The 21,962-nt window shown below is 46.0% G+C and overlaps 1 protein-coding gene across 18 annotated transcripts in view; it reads left to right on the forward strand.

Annotated features, from left to right (window-relative positions):
* The window catches only part of FAM153A (family with sequence similarity 153 member A), a 33,454-nt gene extending 11,942 nt beyond the window's left edge, over positions 1-21,512 (forward strand). For 3 of the 18 annotated variants that reach the window (XR_010140120.1, XR_010140119.1, XR_008525683.2), the window contains 5 exons: positions 230-384; positions 500-655; positions 1,537-1,669; positions 2,350-2,419; positions 5,085-5,797. The gene's annotated coding sequence lies outside the window, so the exon portion shown is untranslated. Of the gene's footprint in view, positions 1-229; positions 385-499; positions 687-1,536; positions 1,670-2,327; positions 2,420-3,922; positions 4,160-5,084; positions 5,798-9,019; positions 9,145-10,021; positions 13,554-19,793; positions 19,961-20,450 lie in introns of those variants that run through there. The other 15 variants (XR_010140122.1, XR_010140121.1, XR_008525689.2 and 12 more) reach the window with 14 other exon arrangements.
* Positions 21,513-21,962: the final 450 nt, after the last annotated feature.

Genomic DNA, 21,962 nt, shown 5'->3' on the forward strand with positions numbered 1-21,962 from the left:
TAGTCACTACTTTAAATCCTGCTTTATTTTTTTCTTAATTTTATTGACTCATTTATGTCTTAGTCTTTTTTATTACAAATAATTTATTGTTTAGTCACTACCTTAAAGCCTGTTTTATTTTTTCTTAATTTTATTGACTCATTTATATCTCAGCCCTTTTTATTACAAATTATTTATTTTTTAGTCACTGCCTTAAAGCCTGTTTTATTTTTTCTTAATTTTATTAAAGGATGATATTGATGATGAAGTGTCTTACGATGATCATTTAGAGGTTTATTTTGAACAACTGGCAATTCCAGGAATGATGGAATAAAACATATGAAGTAGAAGGACTGGAACCTGCAGAAAAAGTACTTTCAGTTACCTGCAGGTGATCCTAGTCAGGTATGTTACAGTCTTAATGGCTTTTCAGAAATTTGACAGAAAATCACTATTGATCTCACTGGATGTTTACATGAATTTTAAGCCTTTGGTTTTCTTTTAACTCTGTTTTTTACAGGTATGAATTGATAAGAAATGCCTGCACCTTCCCTCCTTCCTATCTTTCCCTTGCCTACAGAAAATTAAAAGGCAAAACAATGGACATCTACATATTCTTCATTCAGATCGACCAGTGGCTAGCATTTGCCACCTTTTGCAGTTTCTTTCTCTTTCCGTAAGTACTTTCTTCTCTGAATCATTTGAAAGTAAGTTGCAGAGAGCATGATGTTTTACCCCAACACTTCAGCATTTATCTCTTGTGAATAATGACATATTTCTACGTAATTACAGTTCTACCATCTAACTATAATACAGTAATTTGATGTACAGCCCATATTCAGATTTACCTAATTGTCTCCAAAATGTTCTTTATTTTTGTTTTAGATCCACAGTTTAATCAAAGATTAACCTTGCCTTTGGTTGTCACGTCTCTCTATTCTTTTACTTTGGAGTAATTCTTTCAATACATGAAACATTTTGAAAAATCTAGGCTCTTTGTTTTGTAGAGGGACCCATAATCTAGATATATCTGGTTGCTTTTTTCTTCTCCTGACTAGAATAGATTGAGCATTTTGGCAAGTATACAGATTAAACAGTGTTCTCATGAGTGGATCCAGATTAAACAGGGATACTGCCTAATTCAGATTAGGCAGTGTTGAGTACTTACCGCCTCACACCAGGAGATGTTTGCGTCTGTTTGTCCCATGATTGCTGATGCTATGTTTAATAATTTTGGCTGAGGTAGTGTCAACTGGACATCTCCTTGTGAAGGTAGCTTTTCCCTTTTGTTATTAGTCATCTGTGGGATGAGACATCAAAGCACTGTGAACATCTTATTCCCCGACAACCTTCACGAGCTGGTTTCAGCGTCATTGCTGAAGCCTCTTGGAAACACTGATTACACCCGTGGTTCCAATGGTGATTTTTCTCATTCCTTTTACATTGATTACCTGCCTCCTTGAGTAGGGTAGATGTTGTCTGCTCCCCATGTTTTCCCCTTCAAAATGTTTAATTTTAATTTAAATGATTAATACAGCTAAGTTATTCTTTCAACAGGCAAATGAAAACAGTAGCCTGAAGTGTCAGTTTCAACCAGAAAATAACAGCTCTGATTTCTCATGGCTCACACTCTTCTGAAACGACTAGGAAGAGGCTCAGGAAGGTCATGTTGTTTGTCTACCTGGGACTAGTAAGTATAGAAATAGAAGTCCTTTGTTCTTAAATTCTACCTTTGACTTTACTTTTAAAATATAATTTCTTTGGTATGATTTAGCTCATGCCTGTAATCCTAGCATTTTGGGAGGCCAAAGAGGGAGAATTGCTTGAGCCCAGCAGTTTGAGACCAGACTCTACACACACACACACACACACACACACTAACCAGGAATGGTGGCATGCGACTATGGCCTCAGCTACCTGGAGGCTGAGGTTGGAGGATCATTTGGACCCAGGAGGTGGAGGCTGCAGTGAACCATGATTGCACCACTGCACTCCAGCCTGGGTGACAGAGCAAGACCCTGTCTCACAAAAGAAAAAGAAGAGATCATCTACTAGTCTTCTTGATTTTTGTTAAATTTTGGGCTAAGGACTTGTTCTATTATAGCACAGTAATCATTTTACTAAATAGTGACTATTTGTCATTAAAAACAATATATTTAGTTTTAATACAGTCGGGTACTCACAAATTTCTGGGGGAACTTGGTCAGGACATTTCAACTGAGAATTATCAGGCACCTTCTCACTGATAGGCATGCTGCTCGGTGGTGCAGCTCATAAGCAGACAACCCCCTTCATGTAATTTAGTAGGAAAATGACAGAAATACTTGTATAACTATAAAGTAAAGCAGAATTCTGGTTATTGAATCACAGCACCTACTGAAAGAAGTTCTCAAGTTCTGATTGAGTTCTAAAATTTTTTGAAGATTGGAATTCTTCATATGTAAGTAAAAACAATTTCTGATGACCCATTTCTAGTCCATCTTCTAAAGAAGTATTTAATCTGGGCCATGCATGGTGGCTCATGCCTGTAATCCCAGCACTTTGGGAGGTGGAGGCAGGCGGATCACGAGGTCAGGAGATCAAGACCGTCCTGGCTAACATGGTGAAACCCTGTTTCTATTAAAAATACAAAAAAGGCCGAGCACGGTGGCTCACACCTGTAATCCCAGCACTTTGGGAGGCTGAGGCAAGTGGATCACGAGGTCAGGAGATCGAGACCACAGTGAAACCCTGTCTCTACTAAAAATACAAAAAATTAGCCAGGCGCGGTTGTGGGTGCCTGTAGTCCCAGGTACTTGGGAGGCTGAGGCAGGAGAATGGCATGAACCTGGGAGGCGGAGCTTGCAGTGAGCTGAGATTGCACCACTGCACTCCAGCCTGGGTGACAGAGCAAGACTGTGTCTCAGAAAAAAAAGGCCTCAGTGCACCTTTGCAGTAATTATATGAAGGGGTGCCCTGCCCCTCCATACCTGTGGGTATATCTCATCAGGTGGGATGAGAGACTGAGAAAAGAAATAAGACACAGAGACAAAGTATAGAGAAAGAAAAGCGGGCCCAGGAGACCAGCACTCAGCATACGGACCTGCACCGGCACCGGTCTCTGAGTTCCCTCAGTTTATTGATTACCATTTTCACTGTCTCAGCAAGAGGAATGCGGTAGGAGAGCAGGGTGATAGTGGGGAGGAGGTCAGCAAGAAAACATGTGAGCAAAGGAATCTGTGTCACAAATAAGTTCAAGGGAAGGTATTATGCCTGGATGTGCATGTAAGCCAGATTTATGTTTCTCTCCACCCAAACGTCTCAGTGGAGTAAAGAATAATAAAGCAGCATTGCTGCCAACATGTCTCGCCTCCCACCACAGGGCGGTTTTTCTCCTATCTCAAAACTGAACAAATGTACAATTGGATTTTATATCAAGACATTCCATTCCCAGGGTCAGGCAGGAGACAGTGGCCTTCCTCTATCTCAACTGCAAGAGGCCTTCCTCTTTTACTAATCCACCTCAGCACAGACCCTTCACGGGTGTCGGGCTGGGGGACGGTCAGGTCTTTCCCATCCCACGAGGCCATATTTCAGACTATCACATGGGGAGAAAACTTGGACAATACCCGGCTTTTCAGGGCAGAGATCCCTGTGGCTTTCCGCAGTGCATTGTGCCCCTGATTTATTGAGAATGGAGAATGGCGATAACTCTTACCAAGCATACTGCTTGTAAACATGTTGTTAACAAGGCACATCCTGCACAGCCCTAGATCCCTTTAACCTTGATTCCATACAACACATGTTTCTGTGAGCTCAAGGTTAGGGCAAAGTTACAGATTAACAGCATCTCAGGGCAAAGCAATTGTTCAGGGTACAGGTCACCATGGAGTTTCTTATGTCTTCCCTTTCCACACAGACACAGTAACAGTCTGATCTCTCTTTCTTTTCCCTACAATTATAGTCCATTGTGTACATGAAAACAAGGCTTTCTGAGAACATGTATTATTGATCAGAGGCAGCAGCAGTGAGAAGCCAGTGTGTCATATTGTCCAACACACACTTCCTGCACAGCCCTGCCATGCTCACTCATGACTTTCTGACAAACTGCCTTGTCGCTAGGAAGCCCTTAATTTTCCTCTGCACTCTCCAAGAGAAAGAGGGCCTCCCCATGAGTTAACAGCTGGAGGAAAATGAAAAAGTAAGCTTTTCCTTGCATTGGAAAACCTTTTTTTTTAACTTTTATTTTAGGTTCAGGGGTGCGTGTACAGGTTTATCATACAGGTAAACTCGTGTCATGAGGGTTTGTTATACAGATTATTTCATCACCCAGGTACTCAGCCTAGCACCCAATAGTTATTTCTTCTGCTCCTCTCCCTCCTCCCACCCTCCACCCTAAAGTAAGCCCCAGTCTGTTGTTCCTTTCTTTGTGTCCGTGTGTTCTTGTCATTTAGCTCCCACTTATATGTGAGAATGTGCAGTATTTGCTTTTCTGTTCCTAAGTTAGTTCACTTAGGATACCGGTCTCCAGGTCTGTCCATGTTTCTGCAAAAGACATGATCTCCTTCTTTTTTATGGCTGCATAGTATTCCATGGAGCATATAAACTACATTTTCTTGATCCAGTCAGTTATTATGGGCATTTAAGTTGATTCCCCACTCCTGCAGAAGCCAGCCTTCTGTGTATCACCGCATGGCCCTGTGACACAGGAAAATGCATGTCTCTGGGATAGGATGACTGTTTCTCATCCCGCGTGGTAAGGAGTTTCCAAAGTTAGCAAGTGCTTATTCAGCACCTGCTGTGGGCTATGCCGATGGTGCCACAGGACATGTGGTGGGGGACACAGCCTGCAGTAACAGAGAACACCCTTCCCTCAAGAGCCTGCATTCTGCTTGTGGGAGACAGACAATGAGCCAAGTCCTGGAGCTGCCTGCATGGGGAGTGAGCGAGGAGGAATTGCAGTGAGGGGCAGGCAGCCGGGGAGAGCTTCACGCCCACCGCCCCACTGGGTCCACACTCTTGTGCTGCCCTCCCTTGGAGGGTCTAATTAGGGCCATGTAAACTTCCTGGGTAGTTCAGATCTAGTTGGGATTCTGGCTTAACAAGACCTTTTCCTGTTTCTCAAGGGGCCCTGGATTATTCAACCGGGAAGGGAAGCTGTAAGAATCATCTAGTCCAGGTGATTCAAAGCGTAACTGTGGAGTCTCTTCTGGGGCCATGAAGCAGGGCTGGGGGAAGCCCAGGGTTCTGGGGATTCTACCTTAACTCACCTGTTAACTGGTGAAAGACACCTTCTGACCAAAGATCACAAGATGAAAACCTGGAAAAGCCTCAAGAGAGTCTGCATTACCTGGAAGGACTCTGAGGCCTAGAGAGAAAGAACTTGCAAACTGATGCCTGCTGACTCGCCCTCCAGGGCTCAGCCCGCTGCCGTGAGCTTTCTCTCGTGGCTTTTGTATCTCCGATGTCAAGTGGCCCAGGGAAAACAGGCACCTGCTCTGTGGATGAGAGGTGTGGCCTGGTGACGTTGCCAGAGAGGGGCATATCTGTTTCCTGGGGGTGGAATAAAATGAATTCTCCCAGGTCTTACACCTGCTATAAGATGCTTCTGGTCAATGGGTATTTGGAATACTGCCATGTTAGTTAGCGGGGAGGCATCTGGGATCTTTGATTCTGTGCCACAAAGCAGTTCCCTTTACTATGTCAGAACCCTCCTTACACTTTGAGCTCACCTGGCCCTGCCACCTGGTATTCCACGACCTTCTCTCCAAGGCAACAGAAAGACCACAAGACACCGTAGACAATCCATTGGTGTGATTAAATATTTTGGAGATCTCTTGGCATTTGCTTCCTGGTAACTGTGGGGTAACATTCTCTACACCAAACATCTCAAACTCAACTGTCTACAAGAGCCAAGTAAGTGCCCTAATGAGTGAAGTCGGCCAGGCAGGAACTGAGAATTACAGAAGGGAGGCATCCACCTTCACCCTTGCTTGGAATGCAGCCCTCCAAGACCTGGTCTTCTTTTTTTTTTTTTGAGATGGAATCTTGCCCTGTCACCCAGGCTGGAGTGCAGTGGCGTGATCTTGGCTCACTGCAACCTCTGCCTCCCAGGCGCAAGCAATTCTGCCTCAGCCTCCTGAGTAGCTGGGATTACAGGTGCATGCCACCACTCCCGGTTAACTTTATATCTTTAGTAGAGACAGGGTTTCACCATGTTGGCCAGGCTGGTCTTTAACTCCTGACCTCATGATCCACCTGCCTTGGCCTCCCAAAGTGTTGGGATTAAAGGCGTGAACCACCACGCCTGACCAGGAGAACATCTTGAACCTGAGAGGCAGAGGTTGCAGCGAGCCAAGATCGCGCCACTGCACTCCAGCCTGGGCAGCAGAGCAAGACTCTGTCTCTAAATAAATAAATAAATAAACATATCAAAGAAGCAATCAAAAGTAGGAATAAGAAGAGACTATCAAATATGAGAAGCAACCAGGTAGATTTCCTTCATCCTCCCATTGGACTGCCAGCTGGGGCTTCCACTTTAGAACATTAACCAAAATGCGCATGGACCTGTTGAACCTGCTTTTTTGGGGGGGGATGGAGTCTTGCTCTGTTGCCCAGGCTGGAGTGCAATGGTGTGACCTTGGCTCACTGCAACCTCCGCCTCCCAGGTTCAAGCAATTCTCCTGCCTAAGCCTCCTAAGTAGCTGGGATTACAGGCACCCGCCACCAGGCCCAGCTAATTTTTGTATTTTCAGTAGAGACAGGGTTTCACCATGTTGGCCAGCCTGGTCTGGAACTCCTGACCTTAGAACCTGCTTTATTTTTATCATTCTATTTGGATTTCCTTTTGAATGCTTCCTTAACTCCCTTACCATTTGCTAAAATTGGGTAGGTGCTTATGGTGATGTCCCAACATAATTTTAAGTCTCTTATTGCTTGAACCCCGGACACGGAGGTTGCAGTAAGCCAAGATCGTGCCACTACAGCCTGGATGACAGAGTAAAACTCCATCTCAAAAAAAAAAAAAAAGGTCTCTTAAAAGGATAAAGGACATGATACCTGGTAGCAGTAAACTTAGAAATACTGTCCTCTCTAAATGCTCGTGTTGTTTAAAGAATTAAAATATTTGGCTTAGCAGCTTGGGTTTCTTAAAATGACTTCTAAAAATATTGCATTTACTAAATCTTCTTTCCTGGCCACTCATTGACTTAATTTCTGTCCTTACGTGCTATGTCTAGGACATTTAGATATAGGAGGTAAATTCTAGCACATTTTGGGAACACCGTGAATAGAGGAGCTGATAAACAGATGGAGTGAAACGGGCCAAGAATTGCTGTGAATATTAAAGATAAATAAAGGCCAGTAACAGGAAAAAGAAAGGGACACACAATTCATTGATCAGATTCATAGTTATAAAAAAATGCTCCCACTTAAAGATTATCCCATTTCTGGGAAAATGGTTCTTGCTGTGTCTGTGCTCTATTTTCTACATTATCATTGCGTAAAATGAATTTTTAGGGGATGTTTACAGTTCAATGCATCTAACAAGTGTATAGATTCATGCAACCACCACCACAAACAGGACACAGCACAGGTCCATCACCCCAAAATCTCCCTCATGCTGCCCTCCACAGTCACCCCCACCCACCCCCACCTCCTAGCAACCACTGATCTGTTCTCCATCACTATAGTTTTGTCTTTTCAAGAATGTCATATAAATGGAATCACACAGAGTTTGTAACATTTTGATATTTGGCATCTTTCTTTCTTTTTTTTTTTTGACAGAGTTTTCACTATTGTTGCCCAGGCTGGAGTGCAATGGCGTGATCTCAGTTCACAGCAACATCCGCCTCCCTGGTTCAAGTGATTCTCCTGCCTCAGACTCCCAAGTATCTGGGATTACAGGCATGTGCCACCATGCCCGGCTAATTTTTGTATTTTTAGTAGAGACAGGGTTTCTCCATGTTGGTCAGGCTGGTCTCAAACTCCTGACCTCAGATGATCTGCCTGCCTCAGCCTCCCAAAGTGCTGGGATTACAGGCATGAGCCACCGCGCCCGGCCTATCTTCCTTATCTCTCAGGGCAATGCCTGATGTCATACACAAGCCAGCTCCTTCAGCTCCTTCTTACTACCTAGATCGCCATCCATCTTTAGCATGATTACAGAGCATGTCTGATTGCAGTGGCAAGGGTTAGGACTCACTCAGAGCCTTGTGGCTTTTCTTTTTTTTTTTTTTTTTTAAGACAGTCTCGCTCACTGCGACCTCCATCTCCTGGACTCAAGCAATTCTCATGCCTCAGCCTCCTGAGTAGCTGGGATTACAGGTGTGTGCCACCACACCCCGCTAATTTTTGTATTTTTAGTAGAGACGGAGACTCACCATGTTGGCCAGGCTGGTCTCGAACTCCTGACCTCAGGTAATCCTCCCACCTCGGCCTCCCAAAGTGCTGGGATTACAGACGTGAGCCACCGTGCCCGGCCACCTTATGGCTTTTCTTCTCCATGTTTAGACGCTGTGTATCGGCCTTGACAGTGAGATTGGTGGTGGCCTGGGGAAAAGTGGAGATGTGGATAACGTGTGGTTCAGTCTGAAGCTCCTCAGCTAATGTCCCAACTGCTTCAAGTGGTGATCAGGACAGCCTAAACTTTTAAATATTTATTTATTTATTTATTATTATTATTTGAGACAGGGTCTTGTTCTGTCAGCCACGCTGGAGTGCAGTGGCACAATCTCAGCTCACTGCAACCTCTGCCTCCTAGGTTCAAGCGATTCTCGCACTTCAGCCTCCTGAGTAGCTGGGATTACAGGTGCCTGCTACCACCACACCCGGCTAATTTTTGCATTTTTGGTAGAGATGGAGTTTCGCCATGTTGGCCAGGCTGGTCTCAAACTCCTGACCTCAGGTGATTTACCCACCTTGGCCTCCCAAAGTGCTGGGATTCCAGGCGTGAGCCACCGCGCCTGGCCTAAATATTTATTTATTTATAACGCTTGTTTGAATTCTCCTTTTTGTACTTAACGCTGGCTCCATCATGTGTGACACTGCCATCTGCCATTAGGATTTGTGTCTGAGAACCTGGGCCCACAGTCTCGCTGCGGATGCAGAGCTGGCAGAAAAGCCTACTGCACTTCCCCTGTGTGGTTAAACGACGGTGAACAAGTCCAAGGTGGAAAGAATAACCAAGTATGTGCCTTAAGATCCTTTCTTGGAGGTCCCCAGGTGAAATACTAATCAGATCCTTCAGCATTTCCTCCTGTCCAAAAGGATCCTGCTATATCCTGTTTCTTTGTCATCAAGCAATCATGGCTTTTCAATGATGCATTATCTCATTTCGACAAAATATCTGAGAGTTGGCTGGGGCACGGTGGCTCATGCCTGTAACGCCATCTCTTTGGGAGGCCGTAGAGGGAGGGTTGCTGGAGACCCAGAGTTCAAGACCAGCCTGGGCAACAAAAGCGAGACCCCGTCTCTACAAAAAATATAAAAATTAGGAGGTCAAGGCAGGTGGATCACTTGAAGTCAAGAATTCAAGATCAGCCTGGCCTACATGAAGAAACCCTGTCTCTACTAAAAATACAAAAATTAGCTGGGCATGGTGGCACACGCCTGTAATTCCAGCTACTCGGGAGCCTGAGGCATGAGAATCACTTGAACCTGGGAGGTGGAGGTTGCAGTGAGCTGTGGTCATGCCACTGCACTCCAACCTGGGTGACAGAGGCCCTGTTAAGAAAGAATAAACAAGAAAGAGAGAGAGAGAGAGAAAGAAAGAAAGAGAAAGGAAGGAAAGAGAAGGAGAGAGATAAAGAGAATAAGGAACAGAAGTAGAAGGAAGGAAGACACAGATAAGAGCAGCAAAATAAGAGAAGAAAAAGAAGCAGTAGAGAATCCAAAGAGCCAAAAATTGTTTCTTTGAAAAGACTAATAAAATTGACACATTTTTTAGCAACACTAATCAAAGGGGGAAGAAAGAGAAGGCAATGTAAAGCTAAGATGAAAAGGGAGTACATTTCTGATTTGAACATGGCAACTTAAAGATAGAATTTCCCTCTTTTGTTTATAGGAAACAATCATAAAAAGAATAAGAAGCAAGCTGGGTGCGGTGGCTCATGCCTGTAATTCCAGCACTTTGGGAGGCCGAGCTGGGAGGATCACTTGAGCCCAGGAGTTTGAGACCAACCTGGGCAACATGATGAGACCTTACAAAAAAAAATTAAATTAAATTTCAAAAACATAATTAGATACCAGTTTATCCCCAGCAGATTGACACAAATTAAAAGTCAACAGTATCCTGTGTTGGTAAAGACATACAGCAACTGGAAGTCTCCTGTGCATGTTAGCCACGTTTATACCCTTCATTTCAGCAGTTTCACTCTTAACCATATATGCTAGAGAAACTCTTACTCATGTGCTCCACGGACAGGTAGGAAGGCCCAAGGTAACCTTGTTTTTAATTAAGAAAAAATAAAAACAGAAAACAAGCCAAGTGTCCATTGGGATAATGGATTAGTAAATTGCGATACACAATGAAACTGCATATGTGCGCACATCAACTTGAATGAACCCTCCAAACATAATGTTGAGGGAAAAAACAAGCAAATCATGGAATACGAAAAATATATAATACCTTTGTATAAAGTTCAAAAACAAGCAAAACTAACCAATATATTCTTCAACAACATGTGCATACATACATAAATGTGGTAAACATGAAGAAAAGCAAGGAAACGATAAAAGCCCGGAGCAGATTACTAGGGGGATAAGGAGGGAGAGGATGCATTTGGGAGGGGCTAACAGTGGCTTCAAAGATATCCTTAGCATTCTATTTCTTCTTTTTTTTTTTTTTTTTTTTTTTTTTAACTAGAGAAGGTGTTGCTCCATTGCCCAGGTTGTGATCATAGCTCATTGCAGCCTTGACCTCCTGGGCTCAAGCAATCCTCCCACCTCAGCCTCCCGAGTAGCTGGGACCACAGGCGCGCACCAACATACCCAGGTAATTTTTTTTTTTTTTTTTTTTTTGAGATGGAGTCTTGCTCAGTCGCCCAGGCTGGAGTGCAGTGGCATGATCTCGGCTCACTGCAACCTCCGCCTCCCGGGTTCACGCCATTCTCCTGCCTCAGCCTCCCGAGTAGCTAGGGACTGCAGACGCCCGCCATGACACCCGGCTAATTTTTTTTTTTTTGTATTTTTAGTAGAGACGGGTTTTCACTATGTTAGCCAGGATGGTCTCAATCTCCTGACCTCATGATCCACCCACCTCGGCCTCCCAAAGTGCTGGGATTACAGGTGAGCCACCACGCCCGGCCTAATTTTTAAATTTTTTGTAGAGACAAGATCTCACTATGTTGCCCAGGCAGGTCTCATATCCCTGGGCTCGAGCGATTCTCCTGCCTGGCCTCCCAAAGTGCTGGGATTCCAGGAGTGAGCCACTGTGCCCAGCCAGCATTCTATTTCTTAAGCAGCCTGTTGGGTGCATAAGGGCTCATTTCATTATGTTTCACACCTTATACATGCATGTATAAATATATGTGCTTATTATATATGGAAAATAAAATCTCATGAGAAAAAATCTAAACCAAAAGAGGACTGTGTGTATCTGCAGCAGTTATGAAAAATGAAAATGCTTTCTCACTGATGCTCCAGGAGAGCTGAGGAGCACACGAGTCATTAGTGCCTGTCGTCTGCATATCATCATACGTAGCCCCCTTTGGATCTCAGAAGTTCCCCAGAGGGGACCCACCAGCAAGAGGGCCCTGTGTTGTTGGAGGTGGCAGCTACCTCTGTGGCTTGTCCCAGGGTCACCAGAAATTCTGGAGAGAAATAGATGAGGTCCGTGAGATGAAATAAGTGAAACCTTCACTTCTGCTTATTTGGAAAGCCTCTCTCAGACTTAGTTTCTTCGTCTGAAAAATGGGTGTGATTACTACCTGATGGGGTTATTGTGAGAATCACATGAGCTAATCTATGCTCAGGATGCAAAGCATGGAACTCCTCTTGCCTTCTGAAATTACGTGAGAAGAGCTCCAGCACCACTCCTTCATCCCGAGACTCTCCCAGCCTTGCACAGTCCAGAGAAGGTCACTGCAGATTAAAATAGACCTAAGAGACACATCTACCAAATGCAGCGTGTGGACTTCAGGTGGATTCTGATTGAAACCCACCAATCCCGCTTGATCCACGATTTCACTTTCCACCGTTTCAGTTGTCTGTGGTACAATTCAATAAGATATTCTTAGGGAGAGAGACCACATTCACATAACTTCTATTACAGTATATTACCAGTTATTGTTGTTAAACTCTTACTGTGCCTCATTTATAATTACACTTTATTATAGGTGTGTATGTATAGGAAAAAATGTAGTATACAAGGGCTCAGCATTATCTGTGGTTTCACAGCATCCACAGGATCTTGGAACATACACCCTGCGGATAAGGGGGGACAGCTGTATAAAAATGTATTCTTGAGAAAATCAGGAAAAAGCAAATAAGGACTGGGCATTAAAAGATGCCAAAGTGGCCGGGCGCAGTGGCTCAAGCCTGTAATCCCAGCACTTTGGGAGGCCGAGGCAGGTGGATCACCTGAGGTCAGGAGTTCAAAACCAGCCAGGCCAACATGGTGAAACCTCATCTCTACTAAAAATGCAAAAATTAGCCGGGCATGGTTGCGAGTGCCTGTAATCCCAGCTACTAGGGAGGCTGAGGCAGGAGAATCACTTGAGCCCAGGAGACGGAGGTTGCAGTGAGCCGAGATCATGCCACTGCACTCCAGCTTGACTGACAGAGCGAGACTCTGTCTCAAAAAAAAAAAAAAAAAAAAAAGAAGATGCCAAAGATGCCGAAGTGTGATACTGCAATTGGGTTTTTAAAAAATTCTTATCCTCATGGTGACATGCGCCTGTAGTCCCAGCTGAGGTGGGAAGACTGCTGGAGGCCAGGAGTTCAAGACCAGCCTGGACAACATAGCAAGACCATATATACACAAAAAAAATTAGCCAGGCATGCTGGTGTGTGCCTGTTGTCTTAGCTACTTGGGAGGCTGAATCAGGGAGATCACTTGAGCCCAGGAGTCTGAGGCTGCAGTGAGCCAAGATCACACTACTGCACTCCAGCCTGGGCAACAGAGTGAGACCTCATCTCTTAAGAAGAAAATTTTATCCTTTAGAGATACAGCCTAAAGTATTTATGGATAAAATACTATAATGTCTGAGGTTTGCTTTTAAATAATCTGATCGTGTGAGTGGATGTGAGTGGATAAAGATGAAACAAGAGGCCAGGTGCAGTGACTCATACCTGTAATGCCAGCACTTTGGGAGGCTAAGGCGGGCAGATTGCTTGAGCCCAGAAGTTCGAGACCAGCCTGAGAAACATAGTGAGACCTCGTCTCTACAACTAAAAAAAGAACTTAAAAGAAAAAAAAAAGATGAAACAGGCCGGGTGCAGTGGCTCATGCCTATAATCCCAGCACTTTGGGAGGCCAAGGTGGGTGTATCACTTGAGGTCAGGAGTTCGAGACCAGCCTGGTCAACATGGTGAAACCCCATCTCTACTAAGAATGCAAAAAATTAGCCGAGCGTGGTGGCAGGTGCCTGTAATCCCAGCTACTCGGGAGACTGAGGCACGAGAATCTCTTGAACCAGGTAGGTGGAGGTTGCAGTGAGCCGAGATCGCGCCACTGCATTCCAGCCTGGGCAACAGAGCGAGACTCCGTCTCAAAAAAAAAAAAAAAAAAAAAAAAAGTGAAACAAGTGGTCCTGAGATGCTCACTGTAGGTAGCTGATAGCTGCCTGATAGGTACAAGAGAGTTTATTGCTCTCTTCATTCTTCTTTGATGTATGTGTGAAATGTTTTGTGGAAGGAGGGAAGGAGGATGGGAGAGAAGCAGGGAGGAAAGAAAGTACTCTGAACATTTCCTGTTGTGTAAGTAAGAACTCCAGCGCATCTCAGACCACCAGAGCTCGGGCCACCAAGCTCTGCTACTGAGGACTGCCCTCCTGTTTGCAGTGACACCACTAGCAGCGTAAGCTTCCAGAAGAGGATGGTTCCACACACAGTGCCAGCTTCACTGGTCCTTCTGGGCACAAACACACCCAAGGGACTCCTGCAGTGAGAATGCGGGGTCTGAGTGGGCTCCAGCATCTGTCCTTGTGGATTCCATGGCCCTTGTCCTCTCCAGGCCCAGGAAATCCAACACAAGACGTAGGGCCTCTTTCCTTTTTCACCCTCCTGAAATACCAGAGCAGCTCCCCTTCAAATCATTCCACCCCTTCAGAAGGGGCTCAGATCTGGGAGGAAAAGGGCTCCCAGTGTGGGGCACTGTCACCCTCCACAGGCCACAGAGGACCCTCCTGGGATGGGGAAACAGATGGGTGGGCTGGGTGGCGAGACTGGTTTCTGGTCACACCTGTTGCTCCCCATTCTACCTCCCCACTTGAATACAGATAAGGAGACCTCTTGCTAGAAAAGTGACATCATGGCAGGGCATCCTGGGTCACACTTGTAATCCCAGCACTTTGGGAGGCCAAGGCGGGCAGATCATTTGAGGTCAGGAGTTCAAGACCAGCCTGGCCAACATGGCGAAACCCCATCTCCACTAAAAATACAAAAATTAGACTGGCGTGGTGGCATGCACCTGTAATCCCAGCTAGTCGGGAGGCTGAGGCATGAGAATCGCTTGAACCCGGGAGGCGAAGGTTGCAGTGAGCTGAGATTGTGCCACTGCACTCCAGCTTGGCTGACAGAGCGAGACTCTGTCTCAAAAAAAAAAAAAAGTGACTGTAAAAGTTACATGCCCGTAAATCTCCATGTTACAAGCCAGGGAAACAGCAAGAGGCCGGGTGCAGATGGGAGTGGCCCCTTCCCACTCCCGAGATCAAGCGCTCCTCATGCATCCCCCAGCTTGTAGTCACTTGCTTCCTCTCACAGACATTCCTGAAAGGAGATTTCCCACCAGCCTGACATATTGTCGGGGAGAAAGTCACTTCCCAACCTTGCTTTAGGCCAGTCTTTACTGAGAGACAGGCATGTGCCTCAGAAGTGAGAAAACTTCCTCCCAAAGCATGTTAATACATAAGTATCTTCCAGCCAATTTCTTTCCTTTGAAAAAACCTTACTGGCCAAAATTTTCAAAATAAAAAAACTGGGGAGAGGAAGATTCTAAGACAGTGGAGTAGCAAGTTCCAGAAATCTGTCTCTTCACCTAGACAACAATTGTGCTGGCAGAATCTGTCTGAGGTAACTATTTTGGCACTCTGGAGTCTATTGAAGGCTTCCAATTGTGGCTAATTTGGGTCAATTTCAGCTCTCAGCAGGCAGCAGCCACCCATCTCCCATCCCATGCCCCTGGCAGGCAGCTGTGCACATGTTCCTGGAGCAGCTTGCAGACAGCTGGTGGGTGGGAGCCGGGTGAACAAAAAGGACCCTGTCCTCCAAATATGGGAGGTCTGTGCTCTGCTCACTGATTGCTGCTTCTGATCACTGAGGTGCAAAGAGGTGGTGGTTATTGTGGTTGCACCTGCCCCCAATGTTGCAAGCCCTTCCCCCTCTGACTGAAGTGACTTCCAGAGGATTTAAGGACTGTGGGCCTGCCCCCACCTGGTTCACATTTCTCTTTTTCCCCTCTTGGGAGGCAGACATTGAAGACCAGAACATTCAAAAGCAACTGCATATATGGGGGAAATTAGAGAGTCACCATGTGTGCCCCAGGGAAGGCGCAGATTCAGAGAAGACTTGAGAAAACCTTAAGTTTATAGCTCTGGCTGATCATTGGCACAGAGACAGACTACAAAGATTAATTAAAAAAAAAAAAAAAAGTCTGGCCGGGTGTGGTGGCTCACGCCTGTAATCCCAGCACTTTGGGGGGCCAAGATGGGTCGATCACCTGAGGTCAGGAGTTTGAGACCAGCCTGGCCAATATGGTGAAACCCTGTCCTCTACTAAAAGTACAAAACTTGGCTGTGCATGGCGGTTCATGCCTGTAATCCCAGCACTTTGGGAGGCTGAGGCAGGTGGATCACCTGAGGCCAGGAGTTCAAGACCAGCCTGGCTAACATGGCGAAACTCCGTCTCTACTAAAATTTAAAAAATTAGCTGGACATGATTGCACGTACCTGTAATCCCAGCTACTTGGGAAGCTGAGACAGGAAAATTGCTTGAACCCAGGAGGCAGAGGTTGCAGTAAGCTGAGATCACGCCACTGCACTCTAGCCTGAGCGACAGAGGAAGACTCCATCTCAAAAAAAAAAAAAAAAAAAAATTATCCCGGCATGGTGGTGAACACCTATAGTTCCAGCTACTCCGGGAGCTGAGGCACAAGAATTGCTTGAACCTGGGAGGTGGAGGTTACAGTGAGCCAAGATCCAGCCACTGAACTCCAGCCTGGGTGACAGGGTGAGACTCTGTCTCCAAAAAAGAAAGAAAGAAAGAAAAAAGATCGAAGAGGCCAGGCGCAGTGGCTCATGCCTGTAATCCCAACACTTTGGGAGGCTGAGGTGGGTGGATCAGTTGAGGTCAGGAGTTTGAGACCAGCCTGGCCAACATGGTGAAACCCAGTATCTACTAAAAACACACAAAAAATTAGCCAGGTGTGGTGGTGTGTGCCTGTAGTCCCAGCTACTCTGGAGGCTGAGGCAGGAGATGGAGGTTGCAGTGAGCTGAGATCTTGCCACTACACTCCAGTCTGTGTGACAGAGGGAGGCTCCCTCTCAAAAAAAATAAAAATAAAAAAAATTGAAGAAAACTGAACAGAGTCTACAGGACCTGCAAGACACCATCAAGCGGACCAACATACACATTGTGGGGGCCCCAGAAGTGCACACGTGTCTGTAAGTAGCGTTTTCCCAGCATGACTTGGAGGAAACCCTGCCTTTCTGGCTTAGGCTCGGCCATAGCCATCTATGCGAGACCAACCCAGAAACACTGGCGCCTTGGGGACAGAGGTGAGCCTGGTGGAGGGACACTCCGGTTGGGAACTGGACCGCCCCAGTTCTGCAAATAACTGCATGTGCTTGTGAGACCGACTCACCCCACAAATCCTCTTTTCCTCATCTCTGAAAGAGGGAGAACACCAGCACCCCACTCTGGCAGTGTGAAGGTTTCAGTAGATACATTGTGGAGGATGGCTGGGATTTGCTCACACCACTACTTAGATGTGCAGAGAAGATGTTTTCAAGTGAATCTTCTTCTCAAGGCATGGGTGCTTGCGGGGGTGGGGGGTGCCAAGACTTTAACTTAGCATCTCAGTCTCTTCTGAGTTTCTTTTAAAGTCCAACTTTGAACCTAGAGATGTGTAAGCAGTATCTTGTGAAGGATGATGTCTTTCAGATGAATGTTCTATCATTTGGATGGAAATGATATTGAATCCCCTCCTTGTGCAAATGAGCCCTGTGTATGTGTATCTGTATGTGGGTGTGTGTATGTGTATGTGTGTGTGTATGTGTGTGTGTATATGTATGTGTATGTATGTATGTATATGAGGGTGGGGGGTACTTAGGTGACATGTGCAAGGAGAGAAGGCCCAGGGATGCCCTGAGGTTCATGCCATCCTCCACAGTGGAGGGTCTGGTTTGGTCTGGCCTTGGACAAGTGACTGCCATGGGGTGACTGGTCCCATTTGGTCTGTGGGCCACTGCTGGAGTCTCTGGTTCCAGCCATTTGCCTGTGATCATGGAGGCCACACATCTTGGAGCCCATGTGTCCTCACCCCAGGCCTCCACTGGCCCCTCAGCGCTCCATGTCCTCCCATGGGGCCTGTAGGAACTTCTGCAGGCCTCAGCCAGGCCATGGGCTGCTGGGAGCCCTGCCTCGGGCTCATCTGTCCACTGCTTCCTTCTGCTCTACCTACTGTCACTCCTGCACCATGCTGTGAAAGGCTTCTCCACATGTACCTGCAGACCCTGGGGGCCCTGGGGTTCCCTGAATCTATCTGGATCTATCAGGCATTCCCCCATTGTAGTTTCAACTTGCAAATGAAGCCAACAGTACATGCACCCTGGCCCTTGCTGCTCTCTTTGCCCCTCTTCTTCTTCCCTCATTTTGTGGGCAGGAGAAAGGGGCCTGCTGGACCACATCCCCCTCTTCCCAGGAGACTTAGTGGGATTTCTCTACACCATGGAAAAAAGCTTTATGATTCGGTCCAGTGGTCTTTAAACGTTGTGCTCACCGTGGTAGCTCACGGAGGCTGCTCATCACCTATTCCCCCCTCACCTTCCAGTACCACGGGAGAGGATTACTCCCTGCCCTCTTGTGCTTGGGTGGGCCATGTAGCAGGAGCAAGAGCAAAACCTCCCTCACAACTCAGAGCCACCACCAACCCACTATAGAAGGGAGTGTGACCAAGAAATAGATCTCTGTTTTTACACCCACTAAGACTTCGAGATTGTTTGTAATTGCAGCATATCCTGGATGATCCTGACTGATGTAGCTCCTGAAAGAAGTTTTTAAAAAAACTATGTGTATTCTCTGGCTGGGCCCGGTGGCTCACACCTGTAATCCCAGCATTTTGGGAGGCTGAGGTGGTTGGATCACTTGAGGTCAGGAGTTCAAGATCAGCCTGGCCAATATGGTGAAAACCCATCTCTACTAAAAATACAAAAATTAGCTGGTGCCTGTAATCTCAGCTACTTGGGAGGCTGAGGCACAAAAATTGCATGAACCCAGGAGGCAGAGGTTACAGGGAGCCTAGATCGTACCACTGTACTGCAGCCTGGGCAACAGAGTGAGACTCCATCTCAAAAAAAATGAATTTAAAAACTTTTTAAAACTATGTGTATTCTCTTGCATATTTTTAAGATGATATATGAAATTTTCACTATACATTTAAATTGTTGAAAGAGATGTAATTTCCCAACTATTGTAATGATTGCCATTTAAAATAAAAACTGTTTCATTCATCTTTTAAATGGACCTAATGAAATCTAAGTATTGAAACATTTTCTTACTACCACCAGATTTTTTTTTTTTTTTTTTTTTTGAGACAGAGTCTTACTTTGTTGGCCAGGCTGGTGTGCAGTGGTGAGATCTCGGCTCACTGCAACCTCCATCTCAAGCAATTCTCCTGCCTCAGCTCCCGAGTAGCTGGGATTACAGGTGCCCACCACCACCATGCCTGGCTAATTTTTGTATTTTTAGTAGAGACGGGGTTTCACCATGTTGGCCAGACTGGTCTTGAACTGCTGACCTCAGATGATCTGCCGACCTCAGATGATCTGCCCTACTCGGCCTCTCAAAGTGCTGGGATTACAGGTGTGAGCCACCATGCCCAGCCTCTTTTTATAACAGAAATAGAAAAGAAAATATTAAACATTTTATAGCCAGGGCAACTTCCCACCTCCCCTTTTGTCTAGAAATGCATTCCTCTTGAGGGAATTCCCTAGGAGCAAAGTAAAAAAGGCTGTGGCTTATGTCTGTAATCCCAGCACTTTGGGAGGCCAAGGCGGGAGGATCACTGGAGCCCAGGAGTTTGAGCACCAGACTGGGAAACATAATGAGACCTCCTCTCTACAAAAAAAATAAAAAAATAAAACTCAGGTGTGGTGGCAAGTGCCTATAGTCCCAGCTACTCAAGAGGTTGAGTAGAGGGGATACTTTGAGCCCAGGAGTTCGAGGTTACAACAAGCTATGATTACACCACTGCACTCCAGTCCAGGTGACCGTATCTCAAAAAATAAATATATAAAAATTTTAATTGTTTTTAATTTAAAGAAAATATTAAACATTTTAAAGATGAAATAAAAGGAAAATATATATATTCCATTATATGATTTGACGAAAGAGTTTGGCTCCATTCTTGAATAACTCACAGCATCTGAAATAAATCTCACAAAAATATCATCTGTGAGTTCCAGCCAACATGTCTGAAAACGCTGCTATTCCCAGAGAACAGGCCAGCTCCACACAAGACTCAGCACCACCACCCTCTGCTGCTCCCGATGCTCTGAGGCTTGTCCTGCTAAGGACGCGTCCCAAGATGAGTGCTGAGAACAGGGACAGAAGCACTTCCAAAGGGGTCAGTATTTTCTATCTGTGCTCTCTTGGCTTTGCTCTTAGGGGATTCCCTCCAGAAAGATGCATTTCTAGACAAATGGGGAGGTGGGAAATGCAAAGTAGTGAACTAAATTTAAATTGCCATCTTAGCCGGGCATGGTGATTCACGGCTGTAGTCCCAGCTACTTGGTAGGCTGAGGCAGGAGAATCGCTTGAGCCTAGGAGTTCAAGACCAGCCTGGGCAACATAGCAAGGTCCTGTCTCTACAAAAATAAACATAAAAATTAAAAAATTAGCTGGGCATGGTGGTGCATGCCTGGAGTCCCAATTACTAGGGAGGCTAAAGTGGGACAATTGCTTGAGCCTGGGAGTCTGAGGCTGCAGTGAGCCATGATTGCTATTGTGCTGTATTCAGCCTGGGCAAGAGAGTGAGACACTGTCTCAAAAAAAAAAAAAAAAAAAAAAATTTTTGCCTTGAATTCCCTAACCTCATTCCCACCCCCTGCCTTCAGAACTTCATCAAAGAGGGACAACCCAACACAGTGACATCTGGGGCAGGCATCATGGAGAAGAGAGACTGTCGCCTCAGACGCTGTTCCAGCCTGGCCAACTTTAGGCAAGAAGACATATGGAAGTTGAGTCCTGGAAACTGATTCCCTAAAGCTATGCCTGTCACTGGAATGTAAACATACCAACCCAGTATCACTGCAATATTTTCTGGCACTACCCCAATTTTCCAGATACATCAGCTAAGAATCATAGATAAATCTTTTACAAAAATGTTTTAGGCCAGGCGCAGTGGCTTTCCCCGTAATCCCAACACTTTGGGAGGCTGAGGCGGGCGGATCACCTGAGGTCAGGAGTTCGAGACCAGCCTGGCCAACATGGCGAAACCCCGTCTCTACTCAAAATACAAAAATTAGCCAGGTGTTAAATTAGCTGGGCATGGTGGTGCATGCCTGTAGTTCCAGCTACTTGGGAGGCTGAGGCATAAGAATCGCTTGAACCTGGAAGGCAGAGGTTGCAGTGAGCCGAGATCACGCCACTGCACTCCAACCTGTGTGACAGAGTGAGACCCCGCCTCAAAAAAAAAATTTTTTTTTTTAATTCCGTATACTAGTGATACAGAAGGCAAGTGCTGGGAAGGGAAGAGTGTGGTCCCTTTAAATGATACAGAAGAGGGGAAAGGAAGGTCTGGGTAGAGGAGGGCATGGTCCCTGGCTAGGGTTCCACCCCCAGCCTGTGCCCACGGACACAGGTAAGGACAGGCATTTTTGTTTTCCTGCCCAAATGTTGCATTTCCCAAGACCACCCTGGCCTGCCACACCCCTATCTTGTGCCTGGAAAAACCCCCAAGACTGGAGCCGGAAGACACATGGGAGGCTGGATGTGGAGAGGGACACACCGACAGGCACGCTGGCAGGCCATCGACCGGCAGAATGACGTAGAGTTTGGCTGGGGCAGTTGGAGATCTCGGGCCACCGAGTGGCCCGACTCCAGGAGAAAACCATCTCCCTTCTGGCTCCCCCATCTGAGAGCTACTTCTACTCAATAAAACCTTGCACTCATTCGCCAAGACCATGTGTGATCTGACTCTTCCGGTACACCAAAGCAAGGACCACAGGACGCAGAAAGCCCTTTGTTCTTGTGATAAGGCAGGGGTCTAATTGAGCTGACTAACACAAACTGTCTATGGACGGCTAAACTAAAAGAGCACATGTACACACGCCCACTGGGGCTTCAGGAGCTGTGAACATTCACCCCTACAAAGTGCTGTGGGGTCAGAGCTCCACAGCCTGCCCGTCTGTATGCCCCCGTAGAGGTTTGAGCAGAGGTGGCACTGAAGAAGCAAGCCACACCGCACCATGCTGCGTTTCACTAGTCAATAAAGTAGCAAAACCTGTTTTTCTTCCCTCCCAGAAAGACTTTGTGCACCCAGAAACCTGTGTACCCCCAGTTTGAAGACCTCCGAGCTTTTCTACCTGACCTGGAAGCTAAAGACATTGAGGAAATCCTTTTCCATT

This window comes from Pongo abelii, chromosome 4, assembly GCF_028885655.2.
Source record: "Pongo abelii isolate AG06213 chromosome 4, NHGRI_mPonAbe1-v2.0_pri, whole genome shotgun sequence".
Taxonomy (NCBI): Eukaryota; Metazoa; Chordata; class Mammalia; order Primates; family Hominidae; genus Pongo; species Pongo abelii.